The sequence below is a fragment of the Ambystoma mexicanum genome, chromosome 8 (genome assembly GCF_040938575.1).
Source record: "Ambystoma mexicanum isolate Mex_15411 chromosome 8, UKY_AmexF1_1, whole genome shotgun sequence".
NCBI classification, from domain to species: domain Eukaryota; kingdom Metazoa; phylum Chordata; class Amphibia; order Caudata; family Ambystomatidae; genus Ambystoma; species Ambystoma mexicanum.
In genome coordinates this window covers 882880253-882903530 of record NC_090929.1, presented here as the reverse complement: position 1 = coordinate 882903530, position 23278 = coordinate 882880253, and positions in this window count along the sequence as shown.

Genomic DNA, 23278 nt, shown 5'->3' with positions numbered 1-23278 from the left:
GTTGTCCAGGAATAGGGGTGAGAGGAATTTGGTATTTCTCACCCCTTCCCTAATTCAGTTTATCACAGGCCCTTTTTGACAGAAGGGTAGCTTGTGATCCAGTGTCCACCAGTGCCAAAATTGTACACTGCCCCTGTATCTGGACCGGGGAATAGAATCTTCCCTCCTTCTCCTCAAGAGGGCACAGATAATGTACATTTTTGGACAACTGGTGGGTTAGTTTCTTGGTTTTGGACACTGATAGAGATTTGGGCAGGATTCCGTTTGGTTGGTCAAGTTTTGGGTTCCCCTGGTGATGATTCTGGGCCGCCCCCCCCCTTTTTGGAAGCAGTCACCAGGGTGGGTTGGAACGAGGGGAGTTTCATGCTGATGATTCTGGGGTTGGATGATGGGCGGTGCTGACTCAGTCCCCACATCTACCCAGTCTGTATTTGAATCGTTTGGGACCCATTTTTCTTTTGGAGGAGTTCCACCATCTCTGAAGGAGAAGATCCTTTTCCCAGGATCCTCTGAGAATCCCTAGTCTTCAAATTCGAAGATTTGTACCTCCTCCTCAAAATGGGTCTTTTTGGGTTATTTATTTCTCCTACCCCCCCTCTGCTCCTTGGGTTCCAGACTTTCGGGGGCAGGAGATTTTGGTTCTGGTTCCTGGGTCTCCAGGAGCTTTTTACAAGTGGGGAAGGAAGCTTCCTCCAAGGCTTTAGACCCGCCTTCCCCTTGTGCCTCCTCCCTGGGAACCGGTGGGTTGTCAGGGTTCTTCCCCCGTCATTGCTCTGGAGCACCAGGTCCGGAGTTTGAGACATTCTCCGCCGGCATGCTCATCTGAGGGTTCTGTTGATCCCTCAGCATGCAACCCAGATCCTGCGCCCAGTTTTGGACCTGGTGCTCTAGTTGTGACATGCGCTCAGGCTGATACTTGGTTCTCATTTCTCTCCTGGGCTGATCCCAGGAAGATAGCTATCCCTTCTACCAAAATACCCCAGGTTAGGGAAGTTTGGGTACCCCTCTACCCTTGGCCTCCCCTCTCTCAGATTAGGTTGTCTGGGCTCAGGAAATTGGGGAAAGAAAGATGGACGGTTTTGTGGTTGAATGTTTTGCGGGTACCTCGGGAAGAAATTCTGTCCAGTATTTGGGGGATTACTGCCCTCCTGGAGGAAGGAAGTTCCCTGCTTGGTTGGATCCCCCCCTTGAGTTGGAGGAGTCCACACATAACCCAGGATGGGTCTATTCCCCTTGTAGCGGGGGCTGATGTAGTCAGGGACGTTATGGGGCCCATTTGTGGGATTGCCTCCCTAGCTCCCTGACTGTGATTGGCCTGAGGGCCTTCTGGGCTTAGGGTTGTTCTGATTCTGTGCAGGCAGATTTTTAGGCCCCCCATCTCTAAATCTAAAATGGGGGCAACCTTCACCTCTGCAACCTTAGCAGCAGCAGGGGTGTTGGTTGGTTTGGGGTTTTTTGGATTATTTTTGTCTTCTACTGGCTATTGCACCTCATAAATGCATGCGGCTTGTTTGATAACCCAGTCTAGTGATCTTTTCTCGTGAAAGTCCCTCACTAGCTGGGTCATGATGTCCTTGGGGAGAGCGTGGAAGAAAGTATTCACAAACTCTTTGCTGTCAGTGCGCACCCTTCTGATGGTCTGCGCAAATGCACGCTTTAATTCTTGAACAAATTCTTGTGGTGCCTGATCTTCTCCACATTGCAAGTTGTAGGCTGCCTTGCAAGCCTCCTTAGGATTCCTGTGCACAGAAAAATGTTTCAAGATGGCCGCCCTATAGGTGGACTATCTAGAATGATTCTGGTCCTCCAGCCCCGCAAAGAAGCTGGAGTACTCTGGAGAGAAGGTCCATTTCACATATTGAATACAGCTTTGTCTGTCCTTCAAATGGAAAGTTTCCATCGTCTGTTCAAAGAGCTCTAGGTGCTCCCAAACTGAATACTTCGCGTTCTTATGATAGGGTGTGATGACGCTCCTTATCGCTTTGATTTGCTTTAGGGGATCCTTGAGCAAAGCTCTTCTGACCTTGTTTGCTTTTTTGGTTCGGGTGACCCTGGTCCACTCCTCCTCTTACTCAGAGGCACTGCTCCCAGAGTTGCCCGTCTGGTCTTCTAGGCTCTCCCAGATTCTGCAAGCCTGGAAATGGCTGGCAGAATGTGGGGGCCTAGTTTCCTCTGTCCTGGGGTGCTCAGAGGACTCTTCTGATTCCCCTTTCACCCAGGATTTGATGAGTACCCCCCACTGTCCTAGCTGGGTAGAGGTTTTCAGGATGCCCTTAGTGGGCCTACTCTCATGGAGTTCCCCACTAAATTTTACAGTACTTGGGAACCCATACCCGCCCATCCATTCCTGGGAGGTGCTGATGTGTGAGCCCCATATACCTCATTGGATGGAAGTCTTCCATCCCTGTGGCCCTTGGCTCATGTGTGCCAGTGGACATGGGGGTGGCAGAGTCAAGGGATTGGAAGAGATGAAGGCCTCTGGTACTAGGGTTCCTGAGGTTATGCTCAGGTGTTTCCCTTTCCCAGCGAACCTCATCTCTCTCAGCCCCTGTTCTGTATTGCCTGTCATTTTTCTCACAGAGAGCCTCATTGTCTCTCTGTGCTTCCCGTGCCATTTGAGAGTACTGGGACAGTTTTTGCTACAGGAGGGTGACCTTGGAAGTCCTGTCAAAACTGGCCTGGTTCTTCCTTGCTAGAGCATCTTCCACCCTCCTGGTGTGCTCTAACAATTTTTCATGGTCTTTTTGGAGGTCACCCAATCCCTGAAGGGCCAGGTGATCTTCTATCTTCTCTTTTAAATAACAGACTTCCTGGCCTAAGGTGTCCCTTTCCTGAGCAAGAGTATGCCTCTGTGCAGCCAGGTCGTCCCTCGGTCTTTGGAGCGCACCAGCTTTCTGGCGCACTTCATCAAATTCTGCCTGGGTGTCCAGGTCTTTGAGAATTAGTTTATTATTCTCTTCTTTTTCTTGGTCTAGGCGGATTGTCAGGGTGACTACCTGCTCTGAGCATGCCCAATTAAAATGGATTTGCTGTTCCAGATTTTTCTGGCTCTGCAGTAGAGAGTCCAAACTTTCTTGGTACTCCTTCTGCAAGGCCAGCATTCTTGTATCATATTCTTCTCCTGCTGCAGGATACCCATATCTTCTTTTGTTTTGGTTAGATACTGCCTAATTTCATTTTCTGATTCATGGCTCCTCTACAGACTTTGCTCAGCAGAGTCGAGATCAGTTTGGGCTTTTTCTAATGCTTGCAGTTGCTTGTTTGCCAGATCTTGGCCCTCGGCATATTTGTCCTGTATTGCTCCAATAAGGAGGTACAGATATTCCGCTATTTTGTCAATCTTGCTTTGTTCTTCCTTTACCTTAGGGGCCATCTACAGTTCACTCAGGGCCACATGCAATGGACCCTGATCTTGCCATATGTCTAATCATGTTGCAGTGGTCTGTTCTGTGACTGCCTGAAACCACACATTCTTATCCTGTTCTGTCCATTCACCCCTTACAAATAATTTATGCAGTAGGTGTTCTTTAGCCATATTGATTTCTACCAAGGTCACCATTCCGGAAATATTAATTTCCTTCCTGAGTTACAGGAGTTTATTTTATCTTTGCAAAACAGACCAATTCCTTAAAGGGTTCGTATTGAGAGGTGCTTTTCACAGCGTAACACAGCTTGGTAGCCCAACAGGGTTTATGTACCCCGTCAGTTAGCACACTGTATTAAGCTGTCACAAGTGGTATGTCTAATTCAGAAATCTCGGACACGAGCCCCAATCTTGTAATTGATATCAACCCAGCACTCCACCTAAGTCAATGCCTAGCGTGTGATGCACAGCTGTAACCCTTAATTATTTATTTATGTCTATAAATTCTTTTATTTCTGAATTATGTACCCTTATATCACGCCCCTCTCTTTGATTCCCCCCCACCCCCCCCCCCCCGGTCACACTGAACCAGGAAGCAGGCTGTTTTGCAAAGTTAAAAATATTTATTATATGGATTTCACAATATATATACATATCACACTATTTTAATGGTTATACAATGATCACCAATGAGGTTATGTGAGGTTATGTCACGCTAAACAATCTCTTTAATCAGAAGGAGTAATGATAGGAAAAATAATACTTGGTATGGGTTCAATCAAAATGCAATGTGATCACTCTTTCCCCCTGCACACTACTCAATCCCCCCAATATGCAATATAAAGAGATGGAAGAAGAGAAAACAGGTTTCAGGAATACAGAATTCAACAAAGGAGTACCAATCCCAGTTTCCCCCCAGCAAACACGGAGAAAAACAGGAATGATTGCAAACTTGTCAAAAATGGTTTTAATGTTGGCTTTGCATGAATGGTAAAAACACTGAAAATGGATTTAGTTCACCAAAATGGTTTCAATACTAGTGGGAGCCGCTTGGTACGGTTTCAAACAAACACTAGCAATGATTATTGAATAACTAGCAGGTTGAAAACTTAATTCTGAGGTCGGATACAATGAACAGCTATTTCACACGTGATGGATTTGAGCCAAACGACAAATTCACGGCAAACTTTTCCGCTTGCGGTAAGTGCGATTGCAGAATAACTAGAAGGAGTTGGTATGCACTTTTGGGACTGTTTCGTTTCTAGCATACACGGTTACGAAGTTATGAAGGTTTTTGTGGAGGTTGTTTTTTCTCAGAAAGAGGCAAAATAATAAAACAAGAATGGGCTTTCTTAAAATTAACAAACAAGGTTTCTTTACACTAGGGGAGACTATGAAGATGCAAACTACACGACAGCGCAGCCACCAGCCCAGGATATCACTGGTTGATTTGGCCTGTCGAGACGCTCACTTTTCTTCAGAAAATATATTAGCGCAAAGATGATTTTTAACACTACTATTACAAAAGGACTATAGGGTAAGAGAAAGAGTTCAGGTAAAACAAAAGAATTCTAACAATGCAGTTCGAGAAATAAAAGAATAGGTTTGGATAGGTTGACTTATGGATAATACATATGCTAGGGACAATCCTATGCTATGGATACTCACGACCAATGTTTGGAATGGACCCGTCAGGGATCTGGGCAAAGATTTCTGGACTGGAATTCTGCTAGCAAACCGGACTGGACTCAAGGCGCTCTGGTTCTGCAATCAGCAAGGCACTCTAGACACTGCACAGTGGGACTGGAATGAATATAATGGGATCTGGTTCTGGTCCGCAGCTATCTGGTCACAGCTCGGCTCTACTGGGTTGGATCTTTGGATTCTGGCAAGAATTAATAGCTTGAAAGCAGCAGAGCACAGCCAGGCTGTTCTTGGGTTCCCCTTAGAGATCTGGGGTAAAATCTGGTTTCAGGATTTTTAAAGGCCAAGCTGAGAATGGTTCAGCTTTGAAAATGGGCCTTTCTGCTTTCAAAGTTCTGGAGTCTGGGGTCTGGAATATGGATTTCTCTTGCAAAGTGCTCCACCATCAATCAGTTGGTGGGTGAATGTGTGTGTCTCTATGTCCTAAGCTATCTCTATTTATGTATTTTCTAAAGCGGCGGGTATGCTGAATTCTACTAGGCACACCCCTAGGTATTCTATTCATTAGGGTCTTTCCTCTCCCCTGATTTTAGAAGGAAACAGGGTGTCATGATGACACTGTATTTTATGATCCAGGGAGAACCTCCCCTCTGTTTCTGCACATGAAATCTATTTTTCATACAAGACCTATTTACAGTTTTGCAAACTTGATACCAATAGCATATTTATATCAGATATTTGTTGGAGCAAGTATTCATCCAAACCCCATCACTGTGAAATCTTGGGTCTAGATTTGGCAATTTTTGACACTTTTGGTGTGGTATCCAATGTCAGATTTGTCCACAATTTGACACATATGTGCGCATGATATCTGGGCATAATCATATGAAGTTTCATGTTTCTGACATCACCACAATTGCTACAAAACCACGAATTCTGTAGTCATGTCCCTGAACATAGCACAGAATTCTGAGTACTTTTAAAACATGACCAGAAATTTGACATTAACAATACTGTCATTTTACAATTTTTACAATATCACACAGTTCGCTGTCAGTCCTTTTCAAAAATATACTTTTCTGTGTTTTCAGAATATACAACACTGTCTGTCCCACCTCAAAATTTCTGGTGGGTCAGAGCAATCCCGCCTCTTTCCTCTAGCAGGGGTTTCTGTTGACACTTGCATCTGCATATTCTTTTCAGCCAAGGAAACCCTTACAGGGTAATTCATAGAAATTCGCACAAAAATGGCGCACGCGGCTGGCGCACAGTGTCCCCGTGCGATACACTGCGCCAGCCGCGTGCGAAAAAATCCTTTTCATCGCACAGCGTATTCATGGATTTTAGCCTCCGAAACCAGCCGTGGCGCAGAGTGGCGCAGCGACCCTGCAGCAGCGCCAGTTACCCCCCCAAGGACACCCTCGCGCAAGGAAAAGCCTTCAAAATCCCCAAATCATCGCAAAGGGCTGCGCTAACCCTGGACCAGTTCACAGGGCTGGCAAACAGCAAACGCCAAGCGGGGAACGTGTATTTCAGTGGTTCGCGGGAAGTTCCACATGCGATTGTCCTGTGTACGTGTGCATCAGGGGTGCGTGGGAAGTAACACACGCAAAAGCAGCAGGGTACGTGTATCTCAGGGGTGCGCGGGAAGTATCACACGCGATTCCATCAGGGTACGTGTATTCCAGGGGTGCGCAGGAAGTATCACACGCAAAAACAGCAGGGTACGTGTATTCCAGGGGTGCACGGGAAGTATCACACGCAAAAGCAGCAGGGTACGTGGATTTCAGGGGTGCGCGGGAAGTATCACACGTAAAATCAGCAGGGTACGTGTATTTCAGGGGTGCGCGGGAAGTATCACACGCGATTCCATCAGGGTACGTGTATTCCAGGGGTGCGCGGGAAGTATCACACGCAAAAGCAGCAGGGTATGTGTATTTCAAGGGTGCGCAGGAAGTATCACACGCGATTCCATCAGGGTACGTGTATTCCAGGGGTGCGCGGGAAGTATCACACGCAAAAGCAGCAGGGTACGTGTATTACAGGGGTGCGCGGGGTGCACCACACGTTAATTGCATGTGTGGGTCCTCCCACATGTTCCCTCTACACCCTCCACGGCCCCTGCAGGTGGCCCACACCACAGGGGCCTACCCTGTACATGTCCTGCAGGCACCCCATCCACCATGGCCATGCCCCCCAGCTAACCCACATGTCACCTTGCACTACTGCCCACCAACGCATGTCCGCCTGTACCCCCATCCACCAGGGGCAGCCTCCACCAGGCCCCCACTCATGTCTCCCACCACCCCCCCGCAGTGCAGAGGCAGCCTCCACCAGGCCCACACTCATTTCTCCCACCACTCCCACCCCCCAGCATTGCAGGGGCAGCCTCCAACAGGCCCCCACTCATGTCTCCCACCATCCCCACCCCCCAGCAGTGCAGGGGCAGCCTCCACCAGGCCCCCACTCATGTCTCCCACCACCCCCACCCCCCAGCCACCAGGGGCAGCCTCCGCCAGGCCCCCACTCATGTCCCCTATCACCCCCACCCCCAGCAGTGCAGGGGCAGCCTCCACCAGGCCCCCACTCATGTCTCCCTGCACCCCCACCCCCCAGCCATCAGGGGCAGCCTCCACCAGGCCCCCACTCATGTCTCCCACCACCCCCACCCCCCGGCCACCAGGGGCAGCCTCTGTCAGGCCCCCACTCATGTCCCCTATCACCCCCACCCCCAGCCATCAGGGGCAGCCTCCACCAGGCCCCCACTCATGTCTCCCTGCACCCCCACCCCCCAGCCACCAGGGGCAGCCTCCACCAGGCCCCCACTCATGTCTCCCATCATCCCCACCCCCCAGCCACCAGGGGCAGCCTCCACCAGGCCCCCACTCATGTCCCCTATCACCCCACCCCCCAGCAGTGCAGGGGCAGCCTCCACCAGGCCCCCACTCATGTCTCCCACCACCCCACCCCCCAGCAGTGCAGGGGCAGCCTCCACCAGGCTCCCACTCATGTCTCCCACCACCCCCACCCCCCAGCCACCAGGGGCAGCCTCCACCAGTCCCCAACTCATGTCTCCCTGCACCCCCACCCCCCAGCCACCAGGGGCAGCCTCCACCAGGCCCCCACTCATGTCTCCCATCACCCCCACCCCCCAGCCACCAGGGGCAGCCTCCACCAGGCCCCCACTCATGTCTCCCACCACCCCCACCCCCCAGCCACCAGGGGCAGCCTCCACCAGGCCCCCACTCATGTCTCCCTGCACCCCCAACCCCCAGCCACCAGGGGCAGCCTCCACCAGGCCCCCACTCATGTCCTCTATCACCCCACCGCCCAGCAGTGCAGGGGCAGCCTCCACCAGGCCCCCACTCATGTCTCCCACCACCCCCACCCCCCAGCAGTGCGGTGGCAGCCTCCACCAGGCCCCCACTCATTTCTCCCACCACCCCCACCCCCCAGCAATGCAGGGGCAGCCTCCACCAGGCCCCCACTCATGTTTACCCACCACCCCACCCCCCAGCCACCAGGGGCAGCCTCCACCAGGCCCCCACTCATGTCTCCCATCACCCCCACCCCCAGCAGTGCAGGGGCAGCCTCCACCAGGCCCCCACTCATGTCTCCCTGCACCCCCACCCCCCAGCCATCAGGGGCAGCCTCCACCAGGCCCCCACTCATGTCTCCCACCACCCCCACCCCCCGGCCACCAGGGGCAGCCTCTGCCAGGCCCCCACTCATGTCCCCTATCACCCCCACCCCCAGCCATCAGGGGCAGCCTCCACCAGGCCCCCACTCATGTCTCCCTGCACCCCCACCCCCCAGCCACCAGGGGCAGCCTCCACCAGGCCCCCACTCATGTCTCCCATCATCCCCACCCCCCAGCCACCAGGGGCAGCCTCCACCAGGCCCCCACTCATGTCCCCTATCACCCCACCCCCCAGCAGTGCAGGGGCAGCCTCCACCAGGCCCCCACTCATGTCTCCCACCACCCCACCCCCCAGCAGTGCAGGGGCAGCCTCCACCAGGCTCCCACTCATGTCTCCCACCACCCCCACCCCCCAGCCACCAGGGGCAGCCTCCACCAGTCCCCAACTCATGTCTCCCTGCACCCCCACCCCCCAGCCACCAGGGGCAGCCTCCACCAGGCCCCCACTCATGTCTCCCATCACCCCCACCCCCCAGCCACCAGGGGCAGCCTCCACCAGGCCCCCACTCATGTCTCCCACCACCCCCACCCCCCAGCCACCAGGGGCAGCCTCCACCAGGCCCCCACTCATGTCTCCCTGCACCCCCAACGCCCAGCCACCAGGGGCAGCCTCCACCAGGCCCCCACTCATGTCCTCTATCACCCCACCGCCCAGCAGTGCAGGGGCAGCCTCCACCAGGCCCCCACTCATGTCTCCCACCACCCCCACCCCCCAGCAGTGCGGTGGCAGCCTCCACCAGGCCCCCACTCATTTCTCCCACCACCCCCACCCCCCAGCAGTGCAGGGGCAGCCTCCACCAGGCCCCCACTCATATCTCCCACCACCCCCACTCCCCAGCAATGCAGGGGCAGCCTCCACCAGGCCCCCACTCATGTTTACCCACCACCCCACCCCCCAGCCACCAGGGGCAGCCTCCACCAGGCCCCCACTCATGTCTCCCATCACCCCCACCCCCCAGCAGTGCAGGGGCAGCCTCCACCAGGCCCCCACTCATGTCCAACTGATGTCTCCCTGCACTCCCCCCTTCACCCACCAGGGGCAGCCTCCACCAGGCCCCCACACATGTCCCCTATCACCCCCACCCCCCAGCAGTGCAGGGGCAGCCTCCACCAGGCCCCCACTCATGTCTCCCACCACCCCCAGCAGTGCAGGGGCAGCCTACACCAGGCCCCCACACATGTCCAACTCATGTCTCCCTGCACCCCCACCCCCCAGCCACCAAGGGCAGCCTCCACCAGGGCCCCACTCATGTCTCCCACCACCCCCACCCCCCAGCCACCAGGGGCAGCCTCCACCAGGCCCCCACTCATGTCCCCTATCACCCCCACCCCCCAGCAGTGCAGGGGCAGCCTTCACCAGGCCCCCACTCATGTCTCCCACCATCCCCACCCCCAGCCAACAGGGGCAGCCTCCACCAGGCTCCCACTCATGTCTCCCATCACCCCCACCCCTCAGCAGTGCAGGGGCAGCCTCCACCAGGCCCCCACTCATGTCTCTTACCACCCCCACCCCCCAGCAGTGCAGGGGCACCCTCCACCAGGACCCCACTCATGTCCCCCTGCGCCCCCACCCCCCAGCAGTGCAGGGGCAGCCTCCACAAGGCCCCCACTCATGTACAACTCATGTCTCCCTGCACCCCCACCCCCCAGCCACCAGGGGAAGCCTCCACCAGGCCCCCACTCGTGTCCCCTATCACCCCCACCCCCCAGGAGTGCAGGGGCAGCCTCCACCAGGCCCCCACTCATGTCCCCTATCACCCCCACCCCCCAGCAATGCAGGGGCAGCCTCCACCAGGCCCCCACTCATGTCTCCCTGCACCCCCACCCCCCAGCCACCAGGGGCAGCCTCCACCAGGCCCCCACTCATGTCAACCTGCACCCCCACCCCCCAGCCACCAGGGACAGCCTCCACCAGGCCCCCACTCATGTCTCCCTGCATCCCCACCCCCCAGCCACCAGGGGCAGCCTCCTCCAGGCCCCCACTCATGTCTCCCACCACCCCACCCCCCAGCAGTGCAGGGGCAGCCTCCACCAGGCTCCCACTCATGTCTCACACCACCCCCACCCCCCAGCTACCAGGGGCAGCCTCCATCAGGCCCCCACTCATGTCTCCCATCACCCCCACCGCCCAGCAGTGCAGGGGAAGCCTCCACCAGGCCCCCGCTCATGTCCCCTATCACCCACACCCCCAGCCTCCAGGGGCAGCCTCCACCAGGCCCCCACTCATGTCTCCCACCACCCCCACTCCCCAGCAGTGCAGGGGCACCCTCCACCAGGACCCCACACATGTCCCCCTGCACCCCCACCCCCCAGCAGTGCAGGGGCAGCCTCCACCCGGCCCCCACTCATGTCCAACTCATGTCTCCCTGTACCCCCACCCCCAGCCACCAGGGGCAGCCTCCACCAGGCCCCCACTCATGTCCCCTATCACCCCCACCCCCCAGCAGTGCAGGGGCAGCCTCCACCAGGCCCCCACTCATGTTCCCTATCACCCCCACCCCCCAGCAGTGCATGGGCAGCCTCCACCAGGCCCCCACTCATGTCTCCCTGCACCCCCACCCCCCAGCCACCAGGGGCAGCCTCCACCAGGCCCCCACTCATGTCTCCCTGCACCCCCACCCCCCAGCCACCAGGGGCAGCCTCCACCAGGCCCCCACTCATGTCTCCCATCACCCCACCCCCCAGCCACCAGGGGCAGCCTCCACCAGGCCCCCACTCATGTCCCCTATCACCCCCACCCCCCAGCTTTGCAGGGGCAGCCTCCACCAGGCCCCCACTCATGTTCCCTATCACCCCCACCCCCCAGCAGTGCAGGGGCAGCCTCCACCAGGCCCCCACTCATGTCCCCCACCACCCCCATCCCCCAGCAGTGCAGGGGCAGCCTCCACCAGGCCCCCACTCATTTCACCCACCCCCCAGCAGTGCAAGGGCAGTCTCCACCAGGCCCCCACTCATGTCTCCCACCACCCCCACCCTCCAGCCACCAGGGGCAGCCTCCACCATGCCCCCGCTCATGTCTCCCACCACCCCCACCCCCCAGCAGTGCAGGGGCAGCCTCCACCAGGCCCCCACTCATTTCTCCCTGCACCCCCACCCCCCAGCAGTGCAGGGGCAGCCTACACCACCCCCCCACTCATGTCTCCCACCACCCCCACCCCCCAGCAGTGCAGGGGCAGCCTCCACCAGGCCCCCACTCATGTCTCCCACCACCCCCACCCCCCAGCCACCAGGGGCAGCCTCCACCAGGCCCCCACTCATGTCTCCCTGCACCCCCACCCCCCAGCAGTGCAGGGCAGCCTACACCAGGCCCCCACTCATGTCCCCCTGCATTCCCACCCCCCAGCAGTGCAGGGGCAGCCTCCACCAGGCCCCCACTCATGTCTCCCACCACCCCCACACCCCAGCCACCAGGGGCAGCCTCCACCAGGCCCCCAGTCATGTCTCCCTGCACCCCCACCCCCCAGAAACCAGGGGCAGCCTCCACCAGGCCCCCACTCATGTCTCCCATCACCCCCACCCCCAGCCACCAGGGGCAGCCTCCACCAGGCCCCCACTCATGTCCCCTATCACCCGCACCCCCCAGCAGTGCAGGGGCAGCCTCCACCAGGCCCCCACTCATGTCTCCCACCACCCCCACCCCCCAGCAGTGCAGGGACAGCCTCCACCAGGCCCCCACTCATTTCTCCCACCACCACCACCCCCCAGCAGTCAGGGGCAGCCTCCACCAGGCCCCCACTCATGTCTCCCACCACCCCCACCCACCAGCCACCAGGGACAGCCTCCACCAGGCCCCCACTCATGTCTCCCACCACCCCCACCCCCCAGCAGTGCAGGGGCAGCCTCCACCAGGCCCCCACTCATGTCTGCCTGCACCCCCACCCCCCAGCAGTGCAGGGGCAGCCTACACCAGGCCCCCACTCATGTCTCCCACCACCCCCACCCCCCAGCAGTGCAGGGGTAGCCTCCACCAGGCACCCACTCATGTCACCCACCACCCCCACCCCCCAGCCACCAGGGGCAGCCTCCACCAGGCCCCCACTCATGTCTCCCACCACCCCCACCCCCCAGCCACCAGGGGCAGCCTCCACCAGGCCCCCACTCATGTCTCCCTGCACCCCCACCCCTCAGAAACCAGGGGCAGCCTCCACCAGGCCCCCACTCATGTCTCCCATCACCCCCACCCCCAGCCACCAGGGGCAGCCTCCACCAGGCCCCTACTCATGTCCCCTATCACCCGCACCCCCCAGCAGTGCATGGGCAGCCTCCACCAGGCCCCCACTCATGTCTCCCACCACCCCCACCCCCAGCAGTGAAGGGACAGCCTCCACCAGGCCCCCACTCATTTCTCCCACCACCCCCACCCCCCAGCAGTGCAGGGGCAGCCTCCACCAGGCCCCCACTCATGTCTCCAACCACCCCCACCCCCCAGCCACCAGGGACAGCCTCCACCAGGCCCCCACTCATGTCTCCCACCACCCCCACCCCCCAGCAGTGCAGGGGCAGCCTCCACCAGGCCCACACTCATGTCTGCCTGCACCCCCACCCCCCAGCAGTGCAGGGGCAGCCTACACCAGGCCCCCACTCATATCTCCCACCACCCCCACCCCCAGCAGTGCATGGGTAGCCTCCACCAGGCACCCACTCAGGTCACCCACCACCCCCACCCCCCAGCCACCAGGGGCAGCCTCCACCAGGCCCCCACCACCCCCACCCCCCAGCCACCAGGGGCAGCCTCCACCAGGCCCCCACTCATGTCTCCCTGCACCCCCACCCCCCAGCAGTGCAGGGGCAGCCTACACCAGGCCCCCACTCATGTCCCCCTGCACCCCCACCCCCCAGCAGTGCAGGGGCAGCCTCCACCAGGCCCCCACTCATGTCTCCCACCACCCCCACCCCCCAGCCACCAGGGGCAGCCTCCACCAGGCCCAAACTCATGTCTCCCACCACCCCCACCCCCCACCAGTGCAGGGGCAGCCTACACCAGGTCCCACTCATTTCCCCTATCACCCCTACCCCCCAGCCACCAGGGGCAGCCTCCACCAGGCCCCCACTCATGTCTCCCACCACCCCCACCCCCAGCAGTGCAGGGGAAACCTCCACCAGGACCCCACACATGTCCCCCTGCACCCCCACACCCCAGCAGTGCAGGGGCAGCCTCCACCAGGCCCAAACTCATGTCCAACTCATGTCTCCCAGCACCCCCACCCCCCAGCCACCAGGGGCAGCCTCCACCAGGCCCCCACTCATGTCCCCTATCACCCCCACCCCCAGCAGTGCAGGGGCAGCCTCCACCAGGCCCCCACTCATGTCCCCTATCACCCCCACCCCCCAGCAGTTCAGGGGCAGCCTCCACCAGGCCCCCACTCATGTCTCCCTGCACCCCCACCCCCCAGCCACCAGGGGTAGCCTCCACCAGGCCCCACTCATGTCTCCCTGCACCTCCACCCCCCCAGCCACCAGGGGCAGCCTCCACCAGGCCCCCACTCATGTCTCCCATCACCCCCACCCCCCAGCCACCAGGGGCAGCCTCCACCAGGCCCCCACTCATGTCCCCCTGCATCCCCACCCCCCAGCAGTGCAGGGGCAGCCTCCACCAGGCCCCCACTCATGTCTCCCACCACCCCACCCCCCAGCCACCAGAGGCAGCCTCCACCAGGCCCCCACTCATGTCTCCCACCACCCCCACCCCCCAGCAGTGCAGGGGCAGCCTACACCAGGCCTCCACTCATGTCCAACTCATGTCCCCTATCACCCCCCCCAGCATTGCAGGGGCAGCCTACACCAGGCCCCCACTCATGTCCCCCTGCACCCCCACCCCCCAGCAGTGCAGGGCAGCCTCCACCAGGCCCTCACTCATGTCCCCCACCACTCCCACCCCCCAGCCACCAGGGGCAGCCTCCACCAGGCCCCCACTCATGTCTCCCACCACCCCACCCCTCAGCAGTGCAGGGGCAGCCTACACCAGGCCCCCACTCATGTCCAACTCATGTCCCCTATCACCCCCACCCCCCAGCAGTGCAGGGGCAGCTTCCACCAGGCCCCCACTCATGTCTCCCACCACCCCCACCCCCCAGCCACCAGGGGCAGCCTCCACCAGGCCCCCACTCATGTCTCCCACCACCCCCACCCCCCAGCAGTGCAGGGGCAGCCTACACCAGGCCCCCACTCATGTCCAACTCATGTCCCCTATCACCCCCACCCCCCAGCAGTGCAGGGGTCAGCCTACACTAGGTCCCCACTCATGTCTCCCTGCACCCCCACCCCCCAGCCACCAGGGGCAGCCTCCACCAGGCCCCCACTCATGTCTCCCACCACCCCCACCCCCCAGCAGTGCAGGGGCAGCCTACACCAGGCCCCCACTCATGTCCAACTCATGTCCCCTATTACCCCCACCCCCCAGCAGTGCAGGCGCAGCCTCCACCAGGCCCCCACTCATGTCTCCCACCACCCCCACCTCCCAGCCACCAGGGGCAGCCTACACCAGGCCCCCACTCATGTCCAACTCATGTCTCCCACCACCCCCACCCCCCAGCAGTGCAGGGGCAGCCTACACCAGGCACCCACTCATGTCCAACTCATGTCCCCTATCACCCCCACCCCCCCAGCAGTGCAGGGGCAGCCTACACCAGGCCCCAACTCATGTCCCCCTGCACCCCCACCCCCCAGCAGTGCAGGGGCAGCTTCCACCAGGCCCCCACTCATGTCTCCCACCACCCCCACCACCCAGCCACCAGGGGCAGCCTCCACCAGGCCCCCACTCATGTCTCCCACCACCCCACCCCCCAGCCAACAGAGGCAGCCTCCACCAGGCCCCCACTCATGTCTCCCACCACCCCCACCCCCCAGCAGTGCAGGGGCAGCCTACACCAGGCCTCCACTCATGTCCAACTCATGTCCCCTATCACCCCCCCCAGCATTGCAGGGGCAGCCTACACCAGGCCCCCACTCATGTCCCCCTGCACCCCCACCCCCCAGCAGTGCAGGGCAGCCTCCACCAGGCCCTCACTCATGTCCCCCACCACTCCCACCCCCCAGCCACCAGGGGCAGCCTCCACCAGGCCCCCACTCATGTCTCCCACCACCCCACCCCTCAGCAGTGCAGGGGCAGCCTACACCAGGCCCCCACTCATGTCCAACTCATGTCCCCTATCACCCCCACCCCCCAGCAGTGCAGGGGCAGCTTCCACCAGGCCCCCACTCATGTCTCCCACCACCCCCACCCCCCAGCCACCAGGGGCAGCCTCCACCAGGCCCCCACTCATGTCTCCCACCACCCCCACCCCCCAGCAGTGCAGGGGCAGCCTACACCAGGCCCCCACTCATGTCCAACTCATGTCCCCTATCACCCCCACCCCCCAGCAGTGCAGGGGTCAGCCTACACTAGGTCCCCACTCATGTCTCCCTGCACCCCCACCCCCCAGCAGTGCAGGGAAGCCCCCACCAGGCCCCCACTCATGTCTCCCACCACCCCCACCCCCCAGCCACCAGGGGCAGCCTCCACCAGGCCCCCACTCATGTCTCCCACCACCCCCACCCCCCAGCAGTGCAGGGGCAGCCTACACCAGGCCCCCACTCATGTCCAACTCATGTCCCCTATTACCCCCACCCCCCAGCAGTGCAGGCGCAGCCTCCACCAGGCCCCCACTCATGTCTCCCACCACCCCCACCTCCCAGCCACCAGGGGCAGCCTACACCAGGCCCCCACTCATGTCCAACTCATGTCTCCCACCACCCCCACCCCCCAGCAGTGCAGGGGCAGCCTACACCAGGCACCCACTCATGTCCAACTCATGTCCCCTATCACCCCCACCCCCCCAGCAGTGCAGGGGCAGCCTACACCAGGCCCCAACTCATGTCCCCCTGCACCCCCACCCCCCAGCAGTGCAGGGGCAGCTTCCACCAGGCCCCCACTCATGTCTCCCACCACCCCCACCACCCAGCCACCAGGGGCAGCCTCCACCAGGCCCCCACTCATGTCTCCCACCACCCCCACCCCCCAGCAGTGCAGGGGCAGCCTACACCAGGCCCCCACTCATGTCCAACTCATGTCCCCTATCACCCCCTCCCCCCAACAGTGCAGGGGCAGCCTACACCAGGTCCCCACTCATGTCCCCCTGCACCCCACCCCCCAGCAGTGCAGGGGCAGCCTCCACCAGGCCCCCACTCATGTCCCCCACCACCCCCACCCCCCAGCCACCAGGGGCAGCCTCCACCAGGCCCCCACTCATGTCTCCCACCACCCCACCCCCCAGCAGTGCAGGGGCAGCCTACACCAGGCCCCCACTCATGTCCAACTCATGTCCCCTATCACCCCCACCCTCCAGCAGTGCAGGGGCAGCCTCCACCAGGCCCCCACTCATGTCTCCCACCACCCCCACCCCCCAGCCACCAGGGGCAGCCTCCACCAGGCCCCCACTCATGTCTCCCACCACCCCCACCCCCCAGCAGTGCAGGGGCAGCCTACACCAGGCCCCCACTCATGTCCAACTCATGTCCCCTATCACCCCCACCCCCCAGCAGTGCAGGGGTCAGCCTACACTAGGTCCCCACTCATGTCTCCCTGCATCCCCACCCCCAGCAGTGCAGGGGCAGCCCCCACCAGGCCCCCACTCATGTCTCCCACCACCCCCACCCCCCAGCCACCAGGGGCAGCCTCCACCAGGCCCCCACTCATGTCTCCCACCACCCCCACCCCCCAGCAGTGCAGGGGCAGCCTACACCAGGCCCCCACTCATGTCTCCCACCACCCCCACCCCCCAGCCACCAGGGGCAGCCTCCACCAGGCCCCCACTCATGTCTCCCACCACCCCCACCCCCCAGCAGTGCAGGGGCAGCCTACACCAGGCACCCACTCATGTCCAACTCATGTCCCCTATCACCCCCACCCCCCCAGCAGTGCAGGGGCAGCCTACACCAGGCCCCCACTCATGTCCCCCTGCACCCCCACCCCCAGCAGTGCAGGGGCAGCTTCCACCAGGCCCCCACTCATGTCCCCTATCACCCCCACCCCCCAGCAGTGCACGGGCAGCCTCCACCAGGCCCACACTCATGTCCCCCAGCCAACATGTCAACACAATCTAGATCCCTGGCCCTTATGGTCAGCCTCCAAATGCCAAACACCCACCTGAGTATTGCATCCACCCACTTAGAAATGGCAAAAACATGATATAACCACAATTGCAAGTTTTGAAATGAACACATGTCCCTCACATACACCCAATGGGTGTCAGTGAATGTCAAAACACATATCATGATATGCATGAAACCAATGAGATGATACTACACATTGAAGTTTGAAGAAAAATATGTATTAAACGCAACATAAATTGAACCAAAAATAAAAAAACAATTATGGAAATTATTTTAAAAAAAAACAAGCAGGTACGTGAAATAATGCAAAACCACAAATCATAATGCAAACGAAAGGTGTCCAAAGTCACAGTCCACAAAAGTAAATCCAATGGAAAATTAAAATCGAAAACCATTGCTCCATGGATAAACAATCCAGGGTCCATGATCCCAACAGAAGAAATGAAACCTATCTAATAACACTACCTAAAAAAAAAAATATATACAAAAATCTGGCCCATTGTCCAAAAGGTCCAAAAAAAAATGCTAAACCAAAGGAAACCTAACACTAACTACAGAACTATTTACAAGGGCAGCGGGCTAGACGGCTCCCTTCGGGATGTTCCGGGCCAGGGCATCATCGAACTCCCGCTCAATGTCCCGGAGGCGCTCCTCCTCCATGGCCCCGAGGGTCCGCAGGGCCGTCCACATGTTCCCCCCAAACTCCCTGCGGATTGCCTCGAGGCACTCGGCCCGCCTCAGGGCCCTCCGCATGGAGTTCTCCGCCCTGACCATCGTGAGCCGTGCCTCTTCCGCCCGCTGCCGCTCCGCATCTATGGCGTGGCCCAACCGCTGCCACACGGAAGACACTTCCCGTCCTGGGTCCTCCTGGCCTCTGGCCGATGCCTGCCCCTCCAATGTCGAAGGCCCCGAGCCATCATGGCTCCCACCACGTTGCTGCTGCTGCTGCGCCTCTGCCCGTGCACTGCCTCCTGCTGCCTGCACATCCTCTGCTGGCTGGGGTGCAGTCGTTGATGTGGCCACCCCTGCTGGACGTCCGACTCCCGACTGTGGCAGGGATGCCTCCTCCACCAGCCTGGCCGCACCGTCAGAGGCAGCTCCACAGGGCACCCAGGTGACTGATGGGTGGGAAGATGGCACGGAGGACGACTGGCGCATAGGGGGTTCAGTTGAGGAGGGGGTCTGAATAAGCCCCATCAAACGGAGGAATCCGGCCTGGGTGACCTGTCCCAGTAGGCCGACACGGTCAGCGAGCCATTCGAGATGACGTGCAGTCTCCTCATGAAAAGACTGCAGGTCACTTCGCATGGCCCGTTGACGCAACGCCATACCAGTCAGGACAGGCTCAACCCGGACCCGGATAGCCACGTCTGCAGGCAGAGGAAGGCCAGTTGTCGTGAGCTCATCCCCTGCCTGAAAACGGGTCTGGACGTAGGCATCCCTGCTGGTGCAAGATGATGCAGTGACAGGATCAGGGACAGGATTGCACACAGGCACCTCCGCGGCGACCTGTGCAGCCTCCTGTCCCTGGTCCTGCACTGCACCACTAGCACCAGTGGAATCCCCACCTCCAGACCCCGTCTCTGTTGCTTGCGCGGCCTCCTCCTCCACCAAATCCCCCACCAACCTGGATGACTCCGTGCCATCTTCCCCCATTGGGCCCTGTGGGGTCCCAGCTGCCCCTTCTGCTGCCGAGGAGTCACTCTGTCCTCCGCCTCCTGGACCTCCCCCCCGCAGCTGCGGCCTGGGATGCGGCACCGGACTCCTCACTCCCCGACGAGATCACAACCTGGGAGGGGAGCCGGGCCTTGCGTCTCCGGCTGGCGGTGCGATCCCCGCCGCTGTGCTTCACAGCACCTTCTCCGCCCTCTTCATCAGTTGACGCTGCAGACAGGGAGAAATAAAACACAGGCATCAGGGCACTGTACAATGGACACATACACACATGACAGTTGCACATGAGTGGCATTGGCAAACCTCAGACATGGCATCACAATTGGCAACACACATATCATTTCTACATGCACACATGAGCCAAACCACAGCCACATCGCAACTGCCAGCACCATCCATACACATACAAAAGCGTGAGCAGGCAAAGGTGAGCCAGACATCACATGCAACACAGGGAGTGCACTACACATGCACGCACACCACCACACTTGCATGCATGTGTACACCTCAGCCAACTGTCGCAGTGTTCCGAAGGGCATCCATGTCACATCTGCCAATCAGGCCTCCACATCCCGCTGTCACATGCATCCATGTTGCATCACTGTTGCACCCTTGTCAAATACCCACACATGCACATGTACACAGTGCTGATACATGCAGCTGAAAACAACATACATGCGTGGCATCACGAACATGCCTACTTACATACACATTCATACAAACATGTGTGCCCACACAACTGCATTTGGCATGCAAGCCTACACACACAAGCAGAATCCATGTCTCACACATGACAGCGCTCGCATGTGTTAGCCTCACGGTCCTGTACACCCCCACCCATAATCGGCCCCATACAAACAGATGTGCAATCAGCACACTACTGGCACATCACCACACGGCCAGCTTACAATCATGATACATGTACACTTACCGCTCGACTCCAGATGGGTCTGCCTCTCAAGGACCTGGACGTGGAGCGCTGGAGATATGCGTTCCAGGACCCTCATCTGATCTCCGACAAGTGGCCCCGGCGCCCCTTAGCATCCGCTGCCTTCAAGAGGCACCGGGCCTTGTTCAGGGTCCTGGACCTGAAGTCCTCCCAGCGCTTCTTGACATGTTGGAAGTCGCAGACTGCCACCCCCTCCGCGTTGATGGCAGTCACGATGTCCGTCCAGATCCGAGTCCGTCCTTCCTTGTCGGCACGCACACTTCCGTAGAGGGCATCATACTGCCCCAGGACTTGCTCCACCAGGACACCAACTTCCCTGGCTCTGAAGCTGGTGCCCCTCTGCCTCTCTGGCCGGGGATTGTCAGTGGTGTCAGATGTTGCAGTGCCCGACATGACAACCCCAGAGGCAGGAGTGGGTGGGCAACTGGGTCCTGGGGCTGGGCTGTGGAGCGATGGAATCCCAGTCGGGAGTCTACGGTTCCAGCAGGGGTGGTCACAGCAACAGCACCCCTGGCTGATGTGCAGGCAGCAAATGGCAGGGCACGTGGGCAGCAGGCAGTCAGGCAGCAGCAGATGGCAGGTGGGAGCGTGCTCGGGTCTCTGGGGTCAGTAAATCGGCTTTCTCGGCAGGAGCATGGTCTTCCGTGTGCTTACGCGTGGCCAGCTTGATACGGAGTGATTTGGCACGTGAAAAGTCCTGCACGTCTGCGTGTAATTCGAGGAAAGGCCCTTAGCGTGTAAGCGCGTCTGCACACATACGCAATTTCATTGGCCAAAGGCCCCCATGCGCAGCTGTGACATCACGCGCATGGCCGTAGAGAATGGCGCGTGTAAAAAAAAAGAGATACACGTCCGAGTGTCAAAGCACGTAATTGGTGGAAATGGCCTCATCGCGTATGCGCGTCTGTGACGTGTGTATAAAAGGTACGTGTAGAACGCCATTTCCTTGTACGTGCTTTTCGTGGAGAGCGAGTGGGTGAAGTCTGTACTTCTTGTCAGTTCACACGCGATTTACTTCACAGCTTTTCCAGTTCGTACTCCCTGTTACCTCTGTGTCATGATCTCTGCTTCCAAAAGGTCAGGGTTTTCCCAACTCCCTTGGAAGCAGATCCATAACCCAGGTTCCGAGTGCCAACCAGTCCCAATTGGGACCTTTTGGACCCAGTCCTGGCGCCAGTGGCACCAGGCTCATAAATATGCCCAGTCCCAGCGCTGGAAGCGCCGGGCTCATAATGCTTGGGTGGACTTACCTGCAGCAGACCATGCTGCTTACTTGCCTGCCAGTTGAGCCTCTGATCCTCTTCTGTTTGGAACTACTTTTCCTGTTGGGTGGGGCAGGAGCCACTCCCTAGATTCAGAACACTGGAACTCTTCTGGAAAGCAGGAACTCTTTTCTTACCTAGGCGTGGCTGTATAAGGAGACACCTAAGCACTACAGGAGGCTATTTAAACCACACCCGATGGATGAATCTTGCTTTGCGTTATTCTGCATCCTCTGCAGCAGAACGCTCATCGTGTCTTCTGCATCTGATCCTGGGCCTAAGGAAAAAGGCTTACCATCCTGAATCCAGTCTTCAGCAACACCTATAAAGACAAGAAAGAACAGGTTAGCATTACGAATTACCAACACTTGTGGGATCGCTATTGGGTCATGTGCGCTATTTACCACCAAAAATCTTACAAAATGGGTCGGCAGCAAGTTATATCTTACCCTCAAACTTCCCACAAAGTTTGTAACAAAAATACAAATTGAAAAACTGGTTCGGGAAGATATCTCGCGCTCACACCTGTACTTTCACAAAATTCCTCAACAATTTTAGTCAAATCAACATCAATTAAAATCCATCAGTACAATAATTCCTAACAAAAAATGTTTTTTAATTTGTCAAAGAAAAACAGCCAACAGCCGACACGTGTTTCGACCTTAGGTCGTTCTCAAGGCTATGTACAGTTATACAGTCAAATAATATATAGCAATTAAGAAAATTAATAAATGGAAAACCATACCATATAGTTCCCCATGTCAGGTCAGGATGAGAGAGGTTTTTTCATAGTCAAATGTTTGAAATGATATGAAAGAAAATCACAAAAATCAAAAACCATGAATTAGTTCGTATGTCCAGGAAATCTCTAATATGGAGACATTACCCCCATAAAAACCATTCTTTATAACGATTTCCAAATTTAACTAAATTTAAAACATTTTTTAAAAAAAATATAATATTTAGTATTTCAAAAAAGATTGTTACATGCATAGTTAGTTTTTAAACACAAAATCCTATTATTTTCTATTTTTTATTTTTTATTTTTTCTATTTTTTCACCTTGTGAGACCACTCTAGCTAAACCAAAATATAAATTTTCGTGAATTTATAAATTTGACTGTGTTCCCCTGTTAGTACTTGATCAATCATGCAATATTGCTGTAACTAGGGCTTACCCCATATATAAATCTCTAGAATTCTCCTGTTTGAAGTGTAACGGATCAATCAGTTTACTCGGTCTTGAGTTGTCAATTCAATTTTCAAATCTGTATAAGAGATTCCTTTTTAATTTAATTCATTAATTTGAGTTGCTAAAATGACTAGTATAATGGAATAATAATAAACAAATATATAAAAAATGCTCACCAGCTTCTAACGATTAAGTTTCCTGTTTATATATAGCTGAATGCTATCACACCAAACTTTTTAACACATAAATGTGTATCTGGAAACAAGGTTCACCTACAAAAATAATAATAAACTCTATTGTATATATCACTTTGATACAATTTCCTCCATTAAACATTAATCTTAAATTTACTTAAAACTCACCATTCAAAGGGTTAGATCCCACGTCTGTTATATTCTAAAGGG